The sequence below is a fragment of the Polypterus senegalus genome, chromosome 1 (assembly GCF_016835505.1).
Source record: "Polypterus senegalus isolate Bchr_013 chromosome 1, ASM1683550v1, whole genome shotgun sequence".
NCBI lineage: Eukaryota > Metazoa > Chordata > Cladistia > Polypteriformes > Polypteridae > Polypterus > Polypterus senegalus.
In genome coordinates, this window is record NC_053154.1 from 334,297,662 (window position 1) to 334,322,130 (window position 24,469).

At 42.5% G+C, this 24,469-nt stretch overlaps 1 protein-coding gene across 5 annotated transcripts in view; it reads right to left on the bottom strand.

The window, feature by feature from the left end:
- The window catches only part of LOC120516813 (protein inscuteable homolog), a 232,787-nt gene that overhangs the window by 61,632 nt on the left and 146,686 nt on the right, over window positions 1–24,469 (bottom strand). The window lies entirely within an intron of this gene.

Sequence of the window (24,469 nt, forward strand, 5' to 3'; positions counted from 1 at the left end):
TCATTTTTGCTGTGCTTGTGCCTCTGTGTTATTTTTTGATTTTTTTGACCTTCTGCTCAAACCTGAGTTTTTCAGAAGTGTTCGCTATTGCACAATGAGAGCAGCAACAAGCCATGCAATTAAAGGACGGGTTTAATGAACAACGAGAATCGGCGCCTAATTAAGCAACTGGTTGGAGTGAAATTGGTTGGAGTTTGAGGCCCTGACTTTGTTGGTCTTCTTTGGGTGCCAAGAAATGAAGCAATTTAGAGGAACGGTGAAGAAAGCAAGGGAAACAATTCAATTAAATTAAATTAAAAAGAAGTTAATTAGCAGCAAAAACAGGGCATTCATTAAGAAAAGGGTTAGAATGAAAAACTACAGCCCTTGTGGTCCTCCAGGACCAGAATTGGGGACCCTTGGATTAAGGATCTGTTTTCTTGATTACGTATTAGGATTTAGTTATGTTTTTGACATCTTCGTTTTGCCTTTGTTGCTCCCTGGAGCCTTGCTTTGTACTTTTTTTTTATTAATAAATTGTTATTTTTATGAAGATAACTTTGATGCCTTTGTGGTTAAAAGCTGAGGTTTATGGTCACCCTCCTCCTTGTGACACTATTTGATATATCTTTAGGACTTTTCAGTTTCTTTTGAAGGCTCAATCCCTTTTCTGCGGCTGCTAGGCCTGAGGCAGGCCTGTCAGAGCTGGGATGAGGCGCCATTGGAGCGAGACAAGCAAAGAAGGCCTAGTCAGGCCAGTGAAGCCTTTTGGAGCCCTAACAGCCCTCATTCGCCATGTTTGTGTCTCCACAGTTCCCAACAGTATCGATTTTAACATTTTAAAATTACTTCAATACTCATTTTTCCTGGTATCAATTCTAAAGATTACATTACGAATGCACTTCCGGTCTGCCATGTGTGGACGCTGGCCCGGACACACGCAGAAGGACATCGTAAGTTCACCCAACACACGTTTATTTTGCAAATATTTACAATGCACAAACCCCAGTGCCTCTTGCACCGATCCCCCAAAGTCCAGGCCTCTCAGTCTCTGTGTCTCTCTCTTGGCCGCCTCCCGTCCTCACTCCAGCTCCGTCCTCTTCCACCCGACATCCGCCGATGACTGGAGGGAGGAGGCCCCTTAAATGGGCTCCAGCTGCTTCCTGGCATTCACTGTTTTCACTTTACAGGCTTCCACTGGGATCTCTCATTAGGAGACATCATGTTAATTTTCATTTGTATGCAGATGACGCCCAGTTATACCTCTCATTTAGATCAAATGAAGTTTCTCCAATGTTGTCTTTAATTAGTTCCGCTAGTGATGATGAGCAGTGGATGGATGAGAATGACTTGTCTTTAAACACAACGATAAGACAGAGATGTTATTTATTGGACGGAGTGACGCTGATCACAACAATATTCTGTCATCATTTAACTCGGCTGGAGTCACCATTAATTTTACTGAATCAGCCCGCAATCTCTTTGACTCTAGCATGTCCTTTAAAGCGCATATTACAAAGTTGTCCAAATCAAGTTTCTTCCATCTTAAAAATGTTGGGAAATTAAGGCGATATCTAAATAAACAGGATTCTGAGAAATTAATTCCTGCATTTATTTCTAGTAGGATTGACTACTGCAATGTGGTGCTCACTGTTCTTTATTCAGCCGCCAGTTAATCCAAAACGCTGCTGCAAGAATTATCACAAGAACAAGAAAATACAAACACATAACTCCAGTTCTTAAATCCTTACACTGGTGCCCCCGGTTAAGTTTAGGGCAGATTTCAAAATCCTCCTTTTAACATATAAAGCATTAAATGGCCGAGGTCCGACTTACTTGTCTGAACTTATCATGACTTACAAACCGGAGCGCACATTAAGATCTCAAGATGTCGGTCTGATTAGGATTCCAAGGATTAATAACATAACAGTGGGAGGTCGAGCTTTTAGTTACAGGACCCCTAAACTGTGGAGTGGTCTGCCTGCTGCTATAAGAGATGCCCCTTCGGTCTCAGGCTGAAGACTCACTACTTCAGTTCAGCACACCCTGACTAGAGCTGCTGATTAACTGTACAGACTGCATCTCTGTTGTTAGTCATTAGCACTAAAACATAAGTAACATGATAGTTAGAATTTGTTACTCACCCTCACCTCTTCTGTTTCTCTTCTCGGTACTCAAATGTGGCACTTGGTGCCTCGGCCCACCTGCCAATTGGTTTTACCTGCCTATGGTAAAGTCATCTCTGATGGAGGATCGCAGGAATCATGGGAAAGAGGGGTCCTTTCATCGGATTGGTTGGCCCAGCGCTGTTTCAGCTGTGGAATGGCCAAATGGGGGAGGCAGCTTGATGGCTGAGGTCTCCAGCACTCTGAACAAATCCAAATCCTATTTTGTGATACCATCTACTGTTAAATTCTGGTCCATACCTGTAAAATGTTTATTTTAATACTGTATTGAGGATGACTTGTATTGTTCTGTTCTGTGTATTGTATTGTGTTGTATTGACCCCATTCTTTTTGACACCCACTGCACGCCCAACCTACCTGGAAAGGGGTCTCTCTGTGAACTGCCTTTCCTGAGGTTTCTTCCATTTTTCCCTATAAGGGTTTTTTTGGGAGTTTTTCCTCGTCTTCTTAGAGAGTCAAGGCTGGGGGGCTGTCAAGAGGCAGGGCCTGTTAAAGCCCATTGCGGCACTTCTTGTGTGATTTTCGGCTATACAAAAAATAAATTGCATTGTATTGTAATTTAGTACTCCATATTTCTTATTTCTTAAATGTATATAATTGTTTCCATTTAAATTTCTTTTTGGTAAGTTATAGTGTTAGCTTCTATGCTGCCTCATTTACTTTGCATCTGTTAGTGCTGAGGTGATCGACGTCTGTCCTGGAGGGCCACAGTGACTGCAAGTTTTTGTTCCAACCCAATTGCTTCACGAGAAGTCAATTATTGCTGAGGAAGCACTTGCTGCTCAAGCAACATTTTTCTCACTTGTCAAGCTGCATTCCCTGTTTTTAATTGCTTCTTATTAGCAGTAAATGGCAAAGGAACCAGCAGTTCTTCATCTACCTTGTCTCCATTTACACCTGTGTGTAGTTATTTTCGTCTGTGCACACTGCACTAATTTCCGCCATAAGCAGTTAATGAGGGGCGGCTGCACCGATCCCTGTGCATAATTAACTGGCCCAGCTCACTCATTAAGCACTCCATGGCCTCATGTCTTTTGTGAATTGCCTCACCCAACATTTACATCCCAGTCGCCTGTCCTCTTTAAAAACTGCACTAGCCCTTGTGCCTTTGGCTCTGTGACAAAGAATGTTTAATGGGCTCAACTGAGGTTAGTACTTCACTATTCATTTTTTTATTTTTACATATTTTTTCGCTTCCGGGGGTCCTCCCTGCGTGGAGTTTGCATGTTCTCCCCGTGTCTGCGTGGGTTTCCTCCGGGCGCTCCGGTTTCCTACCACAATCCAAAGACATGCAGGTTAGGTGGATTGGCAATTCTAAATTGGCCCTAGTGTGTGCTTGGTGTGTGGGTGTGTGTCCTGCGGTGGGTTGGCACCCTGCCCAGGATTGTTTCCTGCCTTGTGCCCTGTGTTGGCTGGGATTGGCTCCAGCAGACCCCCGTGACCCTATTTGGATTCGGCGGGTTAGATAATGGATGGATGGATTTTTTTGTATTTAAATTTCCCTTTATTAAGTTATAGTGTTAGTTTTCATCAAGTCCTTCCATGAGAACCCTGAATACAATGAGGACTGATCATTTATGTTAGGCAGAATGCCCAGAGGGGGCTGGGCGGTCCCGTGGCCTGGAACCCCAGCAGATTTTATTTTTTCTTCAGCCGTCTGGAGGTTTTTTTTTTGTTTTTTTCTGTCCTCCCTGGCCATCGGACCTTACTTTTATTCTATGTTCATTAGTTTTCTCTGATTTTAATTCTTACTTTGTCTTTTTTCTCTTTCTTCATCATGTAAAGCACTTCGAGCTCCATTATTTGTATGAAAATGTGCGACAGAAATAAATGCTGTTGTTGTTGTTCATGCCAAGAAAGAGCACCGCAGATGTGGTGTTTGCTCTGAGGATGTTGATGGAGAAGTTTAGAGAAGGCATTGCGTCTTTGTGGACCTGGAGAAAGCATATGACAGGGTGACTGAGAGGAGCTGTGGTATTGGATGAGGAAGTCGGGAGTGGCAGAGAAGTACGTAAGAGTGGTACAGGATATGAACGAGGGGAGTGTGACCATGGTGAGGTAGGAGTGACGGAGGTGGGATTACATCGGGGATCAGCTCTGAGCCCTTTCTTATCTCCAGTGGTGATGGACAGGCTGACAGATGAGATCAGACAGGAGTCGCCATGGACTGTGATGTTTGCTGATGACATTGTGATCTATAGAGAGAGTAGGGAGCAGGTTGAGGAGACCCTGGAGAGTTGGAGATGTGAGAGGAGAGGAATGAAGGCCAGTAGGACCACCAAGACAGAATACATGTGTGTGAATGAGAGTAAGGTCAGTGGAATGGTGAGGATGAGGGAGTAGAGTTGGTGAAGGTGGTTGAGTTTAAATACTTGGGATCAACAATACAGAGTAATGGGGAGTGTGGAAGAGAAGTGAAGAAGAGAGTGCAGGCAGGGTGGAGAAGAGTGTCAGGAGTGACAGATGGGTATCAACAAGAGTGACAGGGAAGGTCTGCAGGACGGTAGTGAGACCAGCTATGTTATATGGGCTGGAGACGGTGGCACAGGAGACAGAGCTGGAGGTGGCAGAGTTAAAGATGTTAAGATTTGCAACGGGTGTGACGAGGATGGACAGGATCAGAAATGAGGACATTAGAGGGTCAGCTCAAGTTGGACGGTTTGGTGACAAAGTCAGAGAGGCAAGATGGCGTTGGTTTGAAGAGATGCTGGGTATATTGAGAGAAGGGTGCTAAGGATAGAGCTGCCAGGGACGAGGAGAAGTGGAAGGCCTAAGAGAAGGTTTATGGATGTGGAGAGAGAGGACATGCAGGTGACGGGTGTGACAGAGCAAGATGACGAGGACAGGAAGAGATGGAAGAAGATGATCCACTGTGGCGACCCCTAATGGGAACAGCACAAAGAAGAAGGAGTAGAAGAAGAATTTATAGTGTTAGTTTGTAAGTGCTAGAAGAGGGCTGAACAACGTCAGTCTTGGAGGTCCACAGTGGCTGCAGGTTTTTGTTCCTACCCAAATGCATTTATTGCTCATGAAGCACTTATTGCTCAAGTAACATTTTAGTTAAGATTTCTCACCCTTAATTGTTTATTTTAGTCTTATAAAGCTGCAGACCCCATTTTTTAATTGCTTCTTATTAGCAATAAAATGTCAAAGGCAAAGGGGCCAACTTGTCTCTGTTTACACCTGTGTGTGGTGATTGTGATCTGTCTGGTTTATTAAAATATACAGAAGGAAAATGAAGACAAAAACATGAAGGACTGAGAACTACTCGTCTGTTTTATACCTTAAACCATTTGGATGATATCCTTGCAAAGAGAGAAAATCAACAGAATCAGAATAAGCTGACACAGCAGAGTTCAAACACTAACAAGTCATGATATTAAATCAGATCTGTTATTGGCAACGATTGTTTTCTAATTAAGCAACTGAGTTGGAACAAAACCTGCAGCCACTGCGGCCCACCAGGACCAATGCTGATCACCACCCCCCCCCAACCCTAGAGGACTGTCAACAGCACTGCTAATGTTTGCAGGGTTCCCTCTAGTGAAATGAAAAGGGCTTTGAATTTTATTACTAACATGCATTACAAAATACATTTTCAATAAATGGCACATCACAACCTTTAACGCAGTGTTAGACTGATTCGTGAACAATTCGTTCTTTTTGAACAATTCCTTTCAGCGAGTCATACACATCCATTCAGCAAGCAGAAGTGAATCGATTCTGTGGAGCTCAACAGAAGTGCTGTAGCACACGCATCACATCGTCGGCCTCTTTCATTTCACAGGTAGATGTTTAAAGTATTTGTGTGCGTCTGTCTAATACCTGTCTAATTCATAATTCTCATTCACTTCACCTTATGATTCTTTTGAGGTCGAACCGCATTATTACCAGCGAACGAGAATTCTCACTGATGATTCTTTCATTCATCATAACAACAAGTACAATACAGCAACGACACATTTATGTTACAAGGCAACAATTGTTTGTTTTGCACAATTTGCTATTGGAATTGTTTTAAACAGAACATACAAAGAAAATATTAAACTAATGTGTTTATATGTCATATGTCAGTTAAAACATGAAACAAATTGGTCACACAAAATTAAACTTTAATAAAAATATTGCACTTTCTAACAATTACTTGCATTCAGCTTTACTTTAAAGCAAACTTTTCTTTAAGGCACATTGATTGCACCTTTCAAGTTCAAATCATTACACGAGAGCGAGTCCCATGATTCTCATTCATTTGATATGGTGAACTGAACCATTACCTGAGAATGAATCTCAAGATTCTCATTCATTTGATACATGGATTGAGTTATTACCCAAGAACGACTCTCATGGTCTTCTTTCATTTTATTTACAAACTGAAGCCTTACACGAAAACAAGTCTCACCATTATTGTTCAATTGATTTGCAAACTGAACGATTATCTGAGAAAGTGTCTCATGATTCCCATTTGGTTTACCAATAAATCATTACCTAAAATCAAGACCTGGGATTCTCGTTCATTTGAGTCATGCACTGAATCATTACCCGAAAACGAGTCTCATGACTCTCATTCATTTAATATTGTGAACTGAAGCATTACCTGAGAATGAATCTCAAGATTCTTGTTCATTTGATTCATGAACTGTGCCATTACCCAAGAACGACTCTCATGGTCTTCGTTCATTTTATTTACAAACTGAAGCATTACACGAGAATGAGTCTCACTGTTATTGTTCAACTGATTTGTAAACTGAGCGATTATCTGAGAAAGAGCTTCATGATTTCCAATCATTTGATTTACCATTAAATCATTACCTAAGAACAAGGCACGTGATTCTCGTTCATTACCCGAAAACAGAATAAACATAGTATTAAACTATTATGTATAGCTTAGGGCGGCACGGTGGCACAGTGGTAGCGCTGCTGACTCGCAGTTAGGGGACCCGGGTTCGCTTCCTGCGTGTAGTTTGCATGTTCTCCCCCTGTCTGCGTGGGTTTCCTCCGGGCACTCCGGTTTCCTCCCACAATCCAAAGACATGCAGGTTAGGTGGATTGGCGATTCTGAATTGGCCCTAGTGTGTGATTGGTGTGTGGGTGTGTTTGTGTGTGTCCTGCGGTGGGTTGGCACCCTGCCCAGGATTGGTTCCTGCCTTGTTGGCTGGGATTGGCTCCGGCAGACCCTATTCGGATTCAGCAGGTTAGAAAATGGATGGATGTATAGCTTACGCAAGTTAGTCACACAAAATTAAACTTTACAAAAATATTACAATTTCTAATAATTATTGGCTTTAAAGCAAACTCTTTTATTGCTCATTGACTGAACCTGGCATGCGTCATTCAGTACAAACTGAATCATTACATTTGGACGAGTCTCACAGTTCTTGCTCATCTGATTTGCAAACTGAACCATTACCCAAGAATGAGTCCCATTATTCTTATCAATTTGTTTCACCAACGAATCATTACCCGAGAGTGAGGCACATGATTTGCATTCATTTGATATGATGAATTGAACCATTACCTGAAAATGAATTTCAAGATTCTCATTCATTTGATTTATGAACTGAGTTATTACCCGAGAACGACTCTCATGGTCTTCTTTCATTTTATTTACAAACTGAAGCATTACACGAGAACAAGTCTCACCATTATTGTTCAACTGATTTGCAAACTGAACGATTATCTGAGAAAGTGTCTCATGATTCCCATTTGGTTTACCAATAAATCATTACCTAAGAACAAGACATGGGATTCTCGTTCATTTGAGTCATGCACTGAATCATTACCCGAAAACGAGTCTCATGATTCTCATTCATTTGATATTGTGAACTGAAGCATTACCTGAGAATGAATCTCAAGATTCTCATTCATTTGATTCATGAACTGAGTTATTACCCGAGAACGACTCTCAAGTTCTTCTTTCATTTTATTTACAAACTGAAGAACGAGTCTCACTGTTATTGTTCAACTGATTAGCTAACTGAGCAATTATCTGAGAAAGAGTTTCATATAATGCAATACAATACAATACAATACAATACAATACAATACAGTTTATTTTTGTATAGCCCAAAATCACACAGGAAGTGCTGCAATGGGCTTTAACAGGCCCTGCCTCTTGACAGCCCCCCAGCCTTGACTCTCTAAGTAGACAAGGAAAAACTCCCAAAAAACTTTGTAGGGAAAATCTTATGATTCCTATTCATTTGATTTACCGATAAATCATTACCTAGGAACAAGACATGTGATTCTCGTTCATTTGAGTCATGCACTGAATCATTACCCGAGAGCAGAATAAACACATTATTAAAGTATTATTTATAGTTACGCAAGTTAGTCACACAAAATTAAACTTTACAAAAATATTACAATTTCTAACAATTATTGGCTTTCAACTTCACTTTAAAGCAAACTCTTTTATTGCTCATTGACTGAACCTGGAATGCGCCCTTCAGTACAAACTGAATCATTACATTTGGACGAGTCTCACAATTCTTGCTCATCTGATTTGCAAACTGAACCATTACCCAAGAATGAGTCCCATTATTCTTATCGATTAGTTTCACCAACGAATCATTACCCGAAAACGAGTCCCATGATTCGCATTTATTTGATACTGTGAACTGAACCGTTACCTGAGAATCAATCTCAGGATTCTCGTTCATTTCATTCATGAAGTGAGTTATTACCCGAGAACGACTCTCATGGACTTCTTTCATTTTATTTACAAACTGAAGTATTACACGAGAATTAGTCTCACCGTTATTGTTCAACTGATTTGCAAACTGAGCGATTATCTGAGAAAGAGTCTCATGATTCCCATTCATTTGATTTACCAACGAATCATTACCCGAGAATAAGGCACATGATTCTTATTCATTTGATTCACGAACTGAATCATTACCTGAGAACAAGTTTTACTGTACTCATTCACTTATGATTCTCTAATGAATCATCTTATTTTAATTACGCATTTTGGCTGTGTTGTCATGCTTTGTGTACTGAGACAGGACAACATCCTGTGAGGTATCAGTATGTTAAATAAATGAGGACTTCCCATATGTGGTAGCCTTTAATCCTATTGACGAATCAAACAAATTGAAAGCATCAGTTCACTTAACCAGGTAGTCTGAAAGAATCAAATCAGTAAAGTGAATTGAAATGTTCCCCACCAGAGTGTTACTACAAGACAGACAGACAGACAGCTTATATTTTATGTAGATTAGGCTCTTATTGGCAATCCAAGAACATTCACAGTGAAAAATGTTCAACAATGCAGAAAATCGGACTTGAGGCAAGTCGTTTTTCATAATAGTGTGACTTTATGAACCAACAGTAACACAGGTTTCACCTTAATCAATGCTGCGTATTTATCAAAAGGAAGTAAAGCCAGTAAGATTTCACTTCTCAGTTTTTGTTAAATGTTTCTCCTTCCACGTTATTGCTGTTCTTTTCTTCAGTTGTAGCCTCTTCTTCTTTTTCTGTTCTCCAAACGCTTTGAGGCACTTATTCCCAAAACCACCATCTGCTAGAAGAGGGTCACAATAGGAGGACCGCGGGGTTATTTATTATGTATGAGAAAATGTTTGATAGCTGAATTCACTTTATTGCTTTTATTTCATGTCTTTGTCCATTTATTATAATCCTGCGGGTAAACCAAATTCCCCAAATGGGACAATAACATTTATAATGAAGTAAAGTGATATTTAATTGAATAGGGCCCTGATCTCATTTGCAGATGGTTCAAGTTGATCATTTTGTGTGTTGTGATAAAAGCTTAGCGCGGGGGCGTCAGTCTCGGATCCTGGAGGGCTCGTCTTTCTCGCCACTTTCTTAATTAGTAACCAATTACTGCTGCTAATGGATTGCCTCACTTTCTGAGGTTCAGAACCCTCAAAGCCTGGTTTATACTCGTCGTGAGGGACACGTACTGGAAGAGACGGCTTGCATGCGCTGGGTGTTTGTCACACACTGAGCACAGAATTTCTCCTAAGGGATGTGGCGCCATGTATACTAACTGGGTTGGCAGAATGATGAGCAATGTGTTGATTATGATCCATCAGGTCATCAAACCGCAAGGAAGATGTGCCAAAATATTTGACTCCATCCACCCACTTGTGAGAATATCAAACTTTTGGTTAACAGGTGCGACACTCCACCAGTGGCAACAGGCACAACGTGTCTTCCATTTAGGAGGATCTCACGTCCTCTGCTGTGACATTGCTAGGTATGTGACACTGGCCAGACATTGACACCCGTTGAGTAGGAGAATATCAACACAATGATCGGATGGGCCGTCACAAGTAGAAACGCATTTTGGCTGCTGACAGGACTCACGCTTTACATTGTGGTCTGCGCGCAAACTTCATGAGGACATATAAAATGGTCTCCTGCTGCCAAATAGCAATGAAGTGCAAAAAGAGCTAACAGATGACCAGCCCTGCTTCTTCTTATTTCGGCTGCTCCTGTTAGGGTTGCCACAGCGGATCATCTTCTTCCATATCTTACTGTCCTCGTCATCTTGCTCTGTCACACCCATCACCTGCATGTCCTCTCTCACCACATCCATAAACCTTCTCTTAGGCCTTCCTCCTCTTCTTCTCTTCTCTGGCAGCTGTATCCTTGGCACCCTTCTCCCAATATACCCAGCATGCATCTCTCCTCTGCACATGTCCAAACCAACGCCATCTCTCCTCTCTGACTTTGTCTCCCAACCATCCAACCTGAGCTGACTCTCTAATGTCCTCATTTCTAATCTGTCTGTCCATCCTCGTCACACCCAATGCAAATTTAGCATCTTAGCCACCAAAAGCCACTTGTGAGAGCAAATGCCCTGCTAGTAGTTTGGGACAAGACCAGAACCAAGAGAGTTTAAAGAGAGGAAAAAGGGATGCGGATGTAAGAAAAAACAGGTTGATTTTTTGAAAAAAAAAGGACTCACAATTCTGGGTGAAAAATATATTTACAGTGGAAAAAAAAAATTGGTCTAAATAAAAATGTACAACAAACACAGAAATATTCATTCTGCTTCCAGAAATGGTACCTTTGGGAATGGCTGCACCAATCTAACAGGTTCGCAATATGGCGGCATCAGCTTCAGTACTTCAGCAAAGGGCCAAAGGGTTGGCTACCTCACCGTTACCCCTGGAAGGGCAGCACAGTTCAGACAGAAGCAGCACCGCTCACACCTGAACAAACATGCAAAGCCAGGATATGTCCTCCTGCTGGGTTTTCTTTTGCTAGAGAGGCAGCACCAATTGGGATGCACGACTGCACGTGGTATTACGGGATGTTAGCCGAGAGAAAGAGACGCATGTGCACTCGTCACTTCCACGCTAAGACATTGTAACTCATAACTCAGAGTCCATATTACACCAAACTAATAAGAAAGTGTGGTGGTCCTACTGACCTTCATTCCTCTCCTCCTCATATCACAAGACATGTGATTCTCGTTCATTTGAGTCATGCACTGAATCATTACCCGAGAACAGAATAAACACAATATTAAAGTATTATTTATAGTTTACGCAAGTTAGTCACACAAAATTAAACTTTTCAAAAATATTACAATTTCTAACAATTATTGGCTTTCAACTTCACTTTAAAGCAAACTCTTTTATTGCTCATTGACTGAACCTGGTATGCGCCCTTCAGTACAAACTGAATCATTACATTTGGACGAGTCTCACAATTCTTGCTCATCTGATTTGCAAAATGAACCATTACCCAAGAATGAGTCCCATTATTCTTATCGATTAGTTTCACCAACGAATCATTACCCGAAAACGAGTCCCATGATTCGCATTTATTTGATACTGTGAACTGAACCGTTACCTGAGAATGAATCTCAGGATTCTCGTTCATTTCATTCATGAAGTGAGTTATTACCCGAGAACGACTCTCATGGTTTTCTTTCATTTTATTTACAAACTGAAGTATTACACGAGAATGAGTCTCACCGTTATTGTTCAACTGATTTGCAAACTGAGCGATTATCTGAGAAAGAGTCTTATGATTCCCATTCATTTGATTTACCAACGAATCATTACCCGAGAATAAGGCACATGATTCTTATTCATTTGGTTCACGAACTGAATCATTACCTGAGAACAAGTTTTACTGTACTCATTCACTTATGATTCTCTAATGAATCATCTTATTTTAATTACGCATTTTCGCTGTGTTGTCACGCTTTGTGTACTGAGACAGGACAACATCCTGTGAGGTATCAATATGTTAAATAAAAGAGGACTTCCCATATGTGGTAGCCTTTAATCCTATTGACGAATCAAACAAATTGGGTTGGCTACCTCACCGTTACCCCTGAAAGGGCAGCACAGTTCAGACAGAAGCAGCACCGCTCACACCTGAACAAACATGCATGTCCTCCTGCTGGGTTTTCTTCTGTTAGAGAGGCAGCACCAATTGGGATGCACGACTGCACGTGGTATTACGGGATGTTAGCCGAGAGAAAGAGGCGCATGTGCACTCGTCACTTCCACGCTAAGACATTGTAACTCATAACTCAGAGTCCATATTACACCAAACTAATAAGAAAGTGTGGTGGTCCTACTGACCTTCATTCCTCTCCTCCTCATATCTCCACCTCTCCAGGGTCTACTCCACCTGCAGTCATCCGCAAACATCACAGTCCACAGGGACTCCTGTCTAATCTCGTCTGTCAACCTGTCCACCACCACTGCAAATAAGAAAGGGCTCAGAGCCGATCCCTGATGTCATCCCACCTCCACCCTGAGACGACCAGCTGTGCTGATAACACAATATCTGTTCCAATAAAATACTTGGAAAAAAAGTGAAATGTATTTGCGCCATAAAACATCTGAATCTGAAAAAGGAAAATCGACTGTTCTGGTAATGTCTGGTGTGATAGAATGAATCTACTGACAAGCCAAAGAATGAAATTCTGTTTTGTATTAATAGCAAAAATTGACTTCTATATTAAGAAATTAGTTACAGTAAAAATGATGGCCCTCCATAAATGGATTTTGATGAACTCACAGCATGCTGGTCATATACTGGCTTGCCTTGCATTTCACGGTTCTTTGGCTGCTACACATCGGCACAACAATGGCCCTACAATATTACTCATCGTTCAGTTCCCCAAGAGGCAGGGCCACCTGCCTACCACTGTCAGGGTGTAAGAAGAATATAAGTTTAATGTCACTGTGCTCTGTACAAAAACTATTTTATAAATGCACACACATGTACAGGCCAAATTTAGCACACAGGGGCTCATCATTTAGAATTGCTAGGCAAGCGTTAGAAAGGGACAACTATGAAAATGGGCATTGTACTATTTCTGTATGTTAGACATGAAATTGAATCCTCTCTTTGCCTTGTTTGGAATGGCATGAGTTACCTAAGTAGGGGTCTGCACATGGAGAAAGGGTATAAAGCCTTGGCACATTGCCCGACACACCTTGAAGGCAACAGATGGATGGGGGATAACGTCATCCGTCCTGAAAACCTTTCCAGCGCAGCGGCGAAAAATGGCAGACTGTATACATCGAGATCCCACCTTGGTGATTGTCTTGCCATTTGCCTTCCTTCGTCTGTAATGCCATGTAAATCGTCATTAAAGAAAGCTATGGAAGGGACATCGCCTTTTTACATTATATCTATTGTCACACACGTGCCCATGGGAGGCAGCTAAAGGGCTTGAGTAAGGGCAGTTCCGAGTCATACCGGGATGTGGCAGAGTGCACTGACTCTTTTTCTCCCTTTCCTGCAGACCATTCACGGGAGATCCCACCTGGTCCTCTTGACGTCACTTCTGGGACTGAGCCTATGGAAGGAGACCTTGCCAGCTCCACCCCCTGTGATGTCACGTCCGGGCTCGAACCAATGGCTGAAGACCTTCATGAGCCCGACCCCTTTGATCTCACTTCCTGTCTTCCCCTTTAAAAGCCTCCACCTTTTCCCTATTCTCTCAGTTCTGTTCTGGACTCGGTTTTGTGCACATCAGTTTTGTATCTACTTGAATGACTTGAATGCAGCCAGGAAATCAATTATATGGGTGGCTGCCCCAAACCTTTCTATGACTCTGAGTTGAGTTTGTGACACTATATAGTCTCGGGTTACTTAAAACGGCACAATTACAAAAGAACTTATTCCAACCAGGGAGCTAGCGACCCCTGCTGGATAGACAAGGTATGGCCTTCAGCCCTATAACCAAGGAGCTGGTGGTGGATTTTAGGAGGCCCAGGCCCCTCATGGACCTTGTGATCATCAGAGGTGACTGTGCAGAGGGTACAGACCTATAAATACATGGGAGTGCAGCTGGAAGATAAATTGGACTGGACTGCCAATACTGATGCTCTGTGAAGACAGGACAGAGCCGACTACTTTCTGAGAAGGTTGGCATCCTTCAACATCTGCAATAAGATGCTGCAGACGTTCTACCAGGTGGTTGTGGTGAGCACCCTCTTCTACGCGGTGGTGTGCTGGGGAGGCAGCATAAAGAAGAGGGACGCCTCACGCCTATACAAACTGGTGAGGAAGGCAGGCTCTATTGTAGGCACGGAGCTGGACAGTTTGACATCCGTGGCAGAGCGACGGGCGCTGAGCAGACTCCTGTCAATCATGGAGAATCCACTGAACAGGATCATCTCCAGACAGAGGAGCAGCTTCAGCGACAGACTGCTGTCACCATCCTGCTCCACTGACAGACTGAGGAGACCCCACACTATGCGACTCTTCAGTTCCACCCGAGGGGGGTAAACGTTAACATTATACAAAGTTATTGTCTGTTATACCTGCATTGTTATCACTCTTTAATTTAATATTGTTTATTATCAGTATGCTGCTGCTGGAGTGTGGGAATTTCACCTTGGGATTAATAAAGTATCTATCTATCTATCTATCTATCTATTATATAGTGCCTTTCATCTATCTATCTATCTATCTATCTATTATATAGTGCCTTTCATCTATCTATCTATCTATCTATCTATCTATTATATAGTGCCTTTCATCTATCTATCTATCTATCTATCTATCTATCTATCTATTATATAGTGCCTTTCATCTATCTATCTCTATATCTACCTATCTATCTGTTATAGTGTGTCTTTCACAAAACATTTCTATCTGTCTGTCTGTCAGTCTGTCTATCTATTATATAGTGCCTTTCATCTATCTATCTATCTATCTATCTATGAAGATGGGGACAACTTACTGTCCCTTGCAGTTTGCTGTAAATCCGCTTGTGGAGTTTCAATTTTTTCTATTTTTATGGAACCTTTACTCTGTTTTTGTGGCTTCACCTTTTGGATTTCGGATTGGGACTTGGCTCACTATTACTTTTACTATTACTCCAGATGTACTTCTTAAGTTCATTTTGAAATATCTGCACAATTCACACCTATTTATTTGTTTATTTTTAAAAATATTTTATTTTATTAAAATCAAAAAACATTTCATACATGCAAGTCAAGTTTAACAAAACTGGTTTGAAACAAATCGACCTCCACCCATGAGAAAGAGAGCCAGGTCAGCAGAGTAGAACTTTAATAATATTAAAAATGCATAAACAAATCGACTCTCTCTCTGTATATGAAATCCAAAGGCTAAAAGTGTAACGAGTTTGTGCAATGATTTTATGTGACGATTTAATGTCACGTTTTTATGTCACATTTTAAATCGGCTTATTTTAAAACCAGATATATATGTTTGGTTTCATTCTTCTCAGAATTTATCGAACTTTAATGTGATGTTGTTAGATTTTCAGATTCTTATTCCATTTTTAAATTATAAAGTAAAATATCAAGAACTCACATCCCGCGAGACAAGACTTTGTGCCAAGAGATTTAACTACGCCTGGGGCTGGAAATAAAAGACAAAGAGTAGGACAGCTGCTGTACAGGCTTTTAAATGTTCGAAGCGCCGTGCGAGATGCAGATCACGTGGCACGCCAGCAGCACTAAGCCAGCAGCTGATCGAGCAAAGAGGAGGTAAAAAAAAAAAAAAAAACCTGTATTTGTTTCCCATTGTATCACCATTTAAGAGGGGGTTTCAGAGGAGCGACCGCGATTCCTTGGGGTGCGTTCAGCCCCCCTCTTCACAACATGAGCGGCAGGGACGCGAAGTGGCTGGCACGTAGCGCTGGCCACTGACGACCGAAGTGAGCAGGGGGCAAACCCACTAGAATATGAGTAAAAATAGATAGAATAGAAAAAGAGGGGAGTGAATCCACATCCTCAATTTTCCGTGTATACTCGCGGATAAGGTTAGTCCGGGGCTTGATTTTACTGTATAATTTCTAGTATTTTATAATGTCGGCCGTATAAGTTGTGGAGGATTGTCGGCTTTCCATGCTGGTCCGCACCCCCAGGCTGCCAGGAGGAGCTCTCTCGACAGCAGGATCGTGCCACGAGGTCCAGCAGGGCCTTATGGACCTTGTAGTGATTATACACAGCCCTGCTGGATACCTTGGGGGCCACCAGGAGTCGCTGTGGGGGGGCTTATGGGCTCTTTTGTGCCCTATGACCCGGGAGTACGTCATGGTCACGTGATAGGAAGGAACGACGTGCTCCCGGGTTGAAGAAAAGGACTGTTTGCCCTGACCCGGAAGGAAATAAGGAACTGTGGACTGTTGGGACAGGAACACCTCCGGGTCAGAGGCTATAAAAGGACGGTGCCTCAGTCCAGACACTGAGCTGAGCTGGGAGGTAGAGGAGCAAAGTGTCTGGGCGAGGAGTAGTGGTTATTGTATTAGTTTATTGATTTATTGAATGAGTAGTGTGGAGGGTTCCTTGCGCACTGTGTTAAAAGAAAATAAAAAGGTCGTGGACTTTACCTGGTGTCTGGAGTTGTACCTGAGGGTTCAAGGGTGCACTACTTGCCCCCTACTGCCCCAAAGTCGAATGCTATTGGTACAAGGGATTCTGATATGCTAACGCCCACCTACCTGAGAGAGTACCCACGGAGCACACGGCCTTTTGTTTTCTATGTATTGTGCCTGCGAGACCACACGGTAAGACCCAAACTACTCCGAAGAGACATTTGCACTGATTTGTGTTTTTTTGTATCTCACACCCTCATACGCCTTTATCGTAAGAGCATCCCTTATCTATGATGACCATCTACTCAAAGCACCGTGATGTTCCAACAATGATGGACGGATTGGTCTGTATGACCATCAGCATCAAGTGACTCCGTGAGAACCGTAACTACAAAGAGGACTGTTTCATTTATGTTAGGTAGAATGCCCAAAGGGGACAGGGTGGTCCCGTGGCCTGGAGCCCCTGCAGATTTTATTTTTTTCTCCAACCGTCTGGAGTTTTTTTTTTTTTCTGTTTTTTCTGTCCACCCTGGCCATCGGACCTCACTCCTTCTCTATGTTAACTAATGTTGTCTTATTTTAATTTCTTATTTTGTCTTTTATTTTTCTTTTCTTCATTATGTAAAGCACTCTGAGCTACTTTTTGGATGAAAATGCGCCATAGAAATAAATGTTGTTGTTGTTGTTGTACAAGAAGATATGAAGCTGGTTTTAAACTAATTGCCGTTGAAGTAGCAAAAGAAATTGGTAATTGTGCTGCTGCGTCAAACTTCGATGCATCTGAAACTGGAAGGAAGCAAGAAGATGTAAAAGAAAAAAAAATGAAGTGTTGAATTTTAGAAAGGGCGTATAATTCCAGGGTCTGATTTTATGATCGATTTTTCGGGTTTCATATGCGACTATATACGGAAAATACTTATTCTAAAACTAGCTGTGCGCTGTAAAGAGCCCGGGGTCCTAGAAACTAGGAAAAAAATAAACTTGAAGTGTAGAGATGTCACGTAATTGAAAGAAACTACTCTGGGCGTCTCTGTCCTAGGATGTGCTCGCATCACTTGTGCATTAGCGGCTAAGCGACTTTGTCTTTCTTCAGAGGTTTCGTTTTGCCGATGCGCTCGCCTCGCTTCTGTAATAGCAGGTAAGTGAGTGACTCTCTCTTCGGATGTTTCGTTTTTTCTGACGTGTTGGCCTCACTTGCGTATCGTCGGAGCCCGACTGCACCTCTCACTTCTGGGCCGGACAGACAGACCCAGACACTTCCACACGTAGACGTTTATATAAAAAATGATATTTATCAGATCTTGCCAGGTTTTGAAAACAGATCCTCTAAGTGAGAATTTGATTTTTTTCCAATTTTAGATAATATATAACACCAGGAACAGCGCACTGCACGTATACACTTGACTTACAGTTTTCATTCTCTTTCTCTGTACGTTTATCATTCATTTGCTCGGAGGTTGATGCGCGTCCTCCTTCCTGAGAAGCTCTTCTTTTCTCCACCCGCTTCTTCTCTTCTTCCGCTCGCATCTTTTTGAGTTAAAACTGATGTGTTGCAATTTCTCAGTACGTTTTCCTTAATTTTTCACTTAAGCTGACACTCAAGTTTTCAATCTGCCTCAAGAATGATTTAAGGTATGAAGAGGAAGGGGAAGTGATGGCGAGGGAGGTAAGGGTGAGAATGGCGCACATACGCATGCGCCACACGGCCGAGAGTTGATTCTACAATAAAATAAAATACAAATACAAAGTGGATTAACCTTGGAGGTCCATCATCACCCCAAAAGTGGACAGTAGACGTCACGTAGTGTATGTGCACCACATTTCAGGTCAACAGTTCAAACGGTGATTTAAAATCCTGGACAGACAAACGGACAGCCACGGTGGCATATTATAGAAGAAGATCAGTTACCCACTGACTTCAAAGAGGTGAGTTAGGATTCTTCACATCTATTAATTTTCATTGATTGGCTAATATTTTCTGTCCCGTGAGTCTGCATTCTTGTTTTTTTCTTATGTTTCTGTAGCCTTATGAATTTGAATTTCCCATTGGCCCGCAATCTTGGCATTATCTTCGACTCTAGCAGGTCATTTAAAGCGCATATTACAAAGTTCCATCCATCCATTTTCCAACCCGTTGAATCCGAACACAGGGTCACGGGGGTCTGCTGGAGCCAATCCCAGCCCACACAGGGTGCAAGGCAGGAAACAATCCCGGGCAGGGCGCCAACCCACCGCATATCACAAAGTTCCATCTTAAAAATGTTGAGAAATTAAGGAGCTTTCTAAATAAACAGGATTCTGAGGAATTAATTCCTGCGCTTATCTCAAAGTAGGATTGACGACTGCAGTGCGGTGTTCACTGGACGTTCAGACTGTTTGTTATTCAGCCTCCAGTTAATCCAAAATGCGGCTGCAAGAATTGAAGAGCTGAGTTGCAAAATCAGCTAAGTACAGGAGACAACGTTTTGTGAAAAGGAGAAAAATAATTTTTAAGTATTTGAAATGATATATTTTTAAAATTCTTTTTGCAGAATGTTGGTTGTTACATTACTGAAGGTCAATTGCTGGACATCTCAGAAATCTGAATATTTTACATTTTTGTAAAAAATAGAAAAAAAAACATACTTAGCAGGTTTTGACGCTAAATCAATGCTATTCCATAAACCTATAAGTAGAAACTTTCATCAAAAGTGCTCTGGATCTTGAAATATTTTTATTATATAACAAAAGAAATTCAGAGCTTTTAGTCTCTAAACTATTTAGCTAAAAAGTAATGCTAAAAGTCACGAATTCCTGTTAAGCGTTGTTGAAGTAGCAAATGAAACAAGTTATAAGCAGTCTCTAGAATGTCAATATTCTACATCGTCTTCATCACATATTTCAGTTTCACTGTCTGCCATTGGTTTAGTGTTTTTGTTGGCTGTTCCAATGATTGGGAGGTAGAACTCTTTAACTTTTTCTGATTGCGGACTGTCCATATTGACTCCCGTTTTGCTAAGCAACATTTCGACATCCTTTGCTTTTACAGGATTAACACAACAATTCAGTGGAGTATGTCAGCTGACATATTTTTTTATTTTGCTATACTGTGACTGCAAAAGTCGCCCGAATACGTGGTCTTTATGTTTATGTTAGTTCTCGTTATTTCTGCCACTCGAACTTTTGTCAAGTGAAATGGGAGCTTGTTTTTGCAGACTTTTGCAGTTGCAGACTTGTAGTTAAGCACCTGCCAGTCTCTTCCTAAAACTCTGAGTGTGGCATTTTGAGATGATTGGCTGGTGTACTTAGCAGCTTTTGGAACTAAACTGGTTATGTATTTAACAGGTTTTGGAACTCACATCAAAATTTATAGCACTATATTTTGGTACTTAGCAGGTTTTGAAGCCCACTTCAATGCCAAGCACATAGCCGACCCTTTGATGAATCAGAACCTCCAAATCCGAGAGCATGGTCCTCAGCCAGAAAAGGGTGGAGTGCCCTCTCAGGGTTGGAGGAGAGATCCTGCCCCAAGTGGAGGAGTTCAAGTATCTTGGGGTCTTGTTCACGAGTGAGGGAAGAATGGAGCGTGAGATCGACAGGCAGATCGGTGCGGCATCCACAGTGATGCGGGCTCTGCATCGGTCTGTCGTGGTGAAAAAGGAGCTTAGCTGTAAGGCAAAGCTCTCAATTTACCAGTCGATCTACGCTCCTACCCTCACCTATGGTCATGAGCTGTGGGTAGTGACCGAAAGAACGAGATCGCGAATACAAGCGGCTGAAATGAGTTTCCTCTGCAGGGTGTCTGGGCTTTCCCTTAAAGATAGGGTGAGAAGCTCAGTCATCCAGGAGGAGCTCAGAGTAGAGCATCAAGAGGAGTCAGATGAGGTGGCTCGGGCATCTGATCAGGATGCCTCCTGGATGCCTCCCTGGTGAGGTGTTTCGGGCACGTCTAACCGGGAGGAGGCCCTGGGGAAGACCCAGGACACGCTATAGGGACTATGTCTCCCGGCTGGCCTGGGAACACCTTGGGATTTTCCCGGAAGAGCTGGAAGAAGTGGCCAGGGAGAGGGAAGTCTGGGCCTCTCTGCTTAAGCTACTGCCCCCGCGACCCGACCTCGGATAAGCGGAAGAGGATGGATGGATGGATGGATGGATGGTTTTGGAACTCACCCCTTCAATTACGACAAGAACAAGAAAATACGAACACATAACTCCAGTTCTTAAATCCTTATAATGCCTCCCAGAATAGTTTAAGGCAGATTTCAAAGTCCTCATTTTAACATATAAAGCATTAACCAAGGACGACTTACTTGTCTGAACTTATCATCTGAATGTACATTAAGATCTCAAGATGTCGGTCTGCTTAGGATTCCAAGGATTAAATAAAATAACAGTGGGGGGTCGAGCTTTTAGTTACGGGACCCCCCTAAACTGTGGAGTGGTCTGCCTGCTACTATATGAGATCTATACTATACTATACTACTATATCACTCTCAGCTTTTAAATCCCGGCTGAAGACTCTCTACTTCAGTTCAGCACACCCTGACTAGAGCTGCTGATTAACTGTACAGACTGCACCTCTGTTGTCAGCCATTAGCACTAAAACATAATTAACATGACAGTTACAATTTATTACTAACCCTCACCTGTTCTGTTTCTCTTCTCGGTACTCAAATGTGCCACTCGGTGCCACGGCCCACCTGCCAAGTTGTTTTGCCGGCCTAAGTTAAAGTCACCCCTGATGGAGGATCGCACGAATCGTGGGAAAGAGGGGTCCTTTCATCGGATTGGCGCTGTTTCATCTGTGAGAATGGCCAAATGGGGCAGGCAGCTTGATGGTTGAGGTTTTCAGGACTCAAATGCAAATCATATTATGGGATATCATCTACTGTTAAATTCTACTCCATACTTCTAAAATTTTTATTTTAACACTGTATTGAGGATTTGTTCCTGTGGTGGGTTGGCACCCTGCCCAGGATTGGTTCCTGCCTTGTGCCCTGTGTTGGCTGGGATTGGCTCCGGCAGACCCCCGTGACCCTGTATTCGGATTCAGCGGGTTAGAAAATGGATGGATGGATTTGTTCTGTTCTGTGTATTGTATTGTATTGGCCCCCTTTTTCTTTTTGAAGCCCACTGCACACCCAACCTACCTGGACAGGGGTCTCTCTGTGAACTGCCTTTCCTGAGGTTTCTTCCATTTTTTCCCTACAAGGGTTTTTTTTGGGAGTTTTTCCTTGTCATCTTAGAGAGTCAAGACTGGGGGGGCTGTCAAGAGGCAGGGTCTGTTAAAGCCCATTGCGGCACTTCTTGTGTGATTCTGGGCTATACAAAAAAAAAAATAAATTGTATTGTATTGGGATTAATAAAGTTTATTTAATCTAATCTAGAGATAAATCAAGCAAAATGTCATTCATAATGGCTAACACGGACCAACACCCTAGTACTACTTTAATTTCATCTAAAAGTTTATTTTGGATGAAGACTCGATTGTATTGTTCACACAACATTCGGAGTAGTGATGATATAAAAATGGCAGCGGTCACAGCACTTACTGTCCCTCAGAGGAAATCTAATAGAATCTCGGCCATAGTTTCTTTTCAAGCAGGCCCCAGCCTCAAGTTTTTCGCCTTTTGATTTTAGTCCTTTTAGTCCTTTGTTTTCGGTTACTTTATCTTTTTTTCTGCATGCACAAGTGCACGTTTTCACATCCCTGGTCATGTCCTCACTCACAGTCATTCCCACAGACACTAATGTCTAAATCCCAAGCCACAGAGTAGATGATGACAAATGTACACAGCAGTGTCTTCTCCATTGAGCGAGAATGGCATAAACAGAGAGTATGGCCGACACAAATACTAAATGTTACACAGACAGCGAGCAGAGTCGGCGCCATGACTGAAGGGCTCGGCAGAAATGGAGCTCTTTAATCTCCTTAGTTTACCCTGGACACACATTTCAATATTTCTTTTAGAACGCACCTTCCATTAGAAGATTAGAACACGCTGGACGAGAACAGGCCATTCAGACCAGCAAAGCTCGCCAGTCCTCTCCACTTCATTCTTCCAAAAAAACATCAAGTCGAGTTTTGAAAGTCCCTAACGTCTTACTGTCTACCACACTACCTGGTCGCTTATTCCGAGTGTCTATCGTTCTTTGTGTAAAGAAAAACCTCCTAATGTTTGTGTGAAATTTCCCCTTCACAAGTTTCCAACTGTGTCCCCGTGTTCTTGATGACCTCATTTTAAAGTCACCGTCTCGATCCACTGCACTAATAACCTTCATCATATTAAACACTTCAGTCAGGTCTCCTCTTCATCTCCTTAAGGCTCAGCTCTTTTAATCTTTTCCTCATAACTCATCCCCTGTACTCGCTCTTCTCTGGACCTTCTCTTGTGCTGTTATGTCCTTTTTGTAGCCTGGAGACCCAAACTGCACTCAGGACTCCAGATGAGGCCTCACCAGTGTGTTATAAAGCCTGAGGAGAACCTCCTGTGACTTGTACACAAAGCACACATCAAGGCGCTATATAACCTGACATTCTGTTAGCCTTCTTAATGGCTTCTGAACACTGTCGGGAAGTCGACAGCTTAGAGTCCACTATGACTCCTAAGTCCTTCTCATAAGGTGGACTCTCGACCGCCCATTGTGTATTCAAACCTAATATGTTTACTTCCTATGTGTAATTCTTTACATTTACTGACATTAAATGTCATCTGCCACAAATCTGCCCAAGCCTGTCTGCTATCCAAGTCCTTCTGTGATGATATAATGGATTCCAAAATTATCTGCTAATCCACCTATCTTGGTATCATCTGCAAACTTCACCATCTTGTTACTTATATTCCTATCTAAATCATTTATATATATTAAAAATAGCAGCAGTCCCAGCACTGCCTCCTGCTGGTCACCACTCTTAACATCGGCCAGTTCTGATGAGGTTCCTCGCACCATCACACTCACCTTCCTGTGTCTGAGCCAATTCTACACCCATCTACGCACCACACCCTGAGCTCCCACTTCTTTTAATTTGATCCTCTCCTGAGGACCTTGGCCATTTGTAAGAGAAGAGCCCAGCAGAGAGACACCTTAATAATGACACGTGATGACTCCTCCTCATTGCGATGTTAGTGTGCACTTGGCTACATAGTGCTTAGGTGATGTGATGGACGACTGGCCCAGTCGGGACGCCTGGAGAATGGAAGGTCCAGGTGAGAGATGATAACTTCCCCAGAACATGAGAAGGCAGCCTCCCTGGTTTACATCAGGGCCACGGGACTGGAGCTTAGAGGCTGGGGTTGCCTGGATGATCCCGGACCCCTGAACTGCAGCACTTCCACCACACCAGAAGAGAATCCGGGCCCACCTGGACTGCTTCTGGGTGCCCGTGCAGCAATTCCACCACACCAGGAAATCATCAGGATGCAACATAAAAGGGGCCGCCTCACTCCATTCGGAGAGTCGGGAGGCAGAGGACGGTGCTTGTGAGGAGAGGAGTGGAGGCGGCAGAAGAATAAAGAAAGGAGAAGGA